This window comes from Chiloscyllium punctatum, chromosome 6 (assembly GCF_047496795.1).
Source record: "Chiloscyllium punctatum isolate Juve2018m chromosome 6, sChiPun1.3, whole genome shotgun sequence".
Classification (NCBI taxonomy): domain Eukaryota; kingdom Metazoa; phylum Chordata; class Chondrichthyes; order Orectolobiformes; family Hemiscylliidae; genus Chiloscyllium; species Chiloscyllium punctatum.
In genome coordinates, this window is record NC_092744.1 from 119,859,115 (window position 1) to 119,859,678 (window position 564).

General features: G+C 45.0%; 1 non-coding gene across 1 annotated transcript; it reads right to left on the minus strand.

Annotated features, from left to right (window-relative positions):
- Positions 1 to 278: 278 nt before the first annotated feature.
- On the minus strand, positions 279 to 360 carry trnas-gcu (transfer RNA serine (anticodon GCU)). The gene has a single exon. It is a non-coding gene; the product is annotated as a tRNA-Ser (tRNA).
- Between the last annotated feature and the right edge of the window lie 204 nt (positions 361 to 564).

Here is a 564-nt window from a genome sequence, read left to right on the forward strand (position 1 = left end):
GACAAAACACTCATTAAGAATCCCATAGCATTAAAGATGCACATCGCATCTCTCGTTATTTGATTTCCCTGGATCTCTTTCATAAGATTAACGTTCACAGCAACTTGACTTGGAAAAGAAAATCGCGTTCCTTTTCATTATCCCCTTTCAGTCTACATTTCGTTAAGTTCAGGCATCAGTCTCAAATTAATCTTTGAGGTTTTTTCATGTGGTCGATGCAGACAAACTTACCATTGGAGTTCCAATTTCAATACGACAGTATGGTAATCCGAAAATAGCGACGAGAGTGGGATTCGAACCCACGCGTGCAGAGCACAATGGATTAGCAGTCCATCGCCTTAACCTCTCGGCCACCTCGTCGTGTATGCATGAAAGGATATGACATAATCTCCCAGATCATCACAATCTCATCACCTTTGGCCAATCTCGCATTCACAGCCTCCAACCTCATTGTCCATGAACCCCACACTGCCCGATTCTACCTCCTTCCTAAGACCTGCTGTCTCTGCCTGCGCCTGTTTGACCCGACTCATCTCTTCCTACGTCAACACCTTCCTGTCTCCC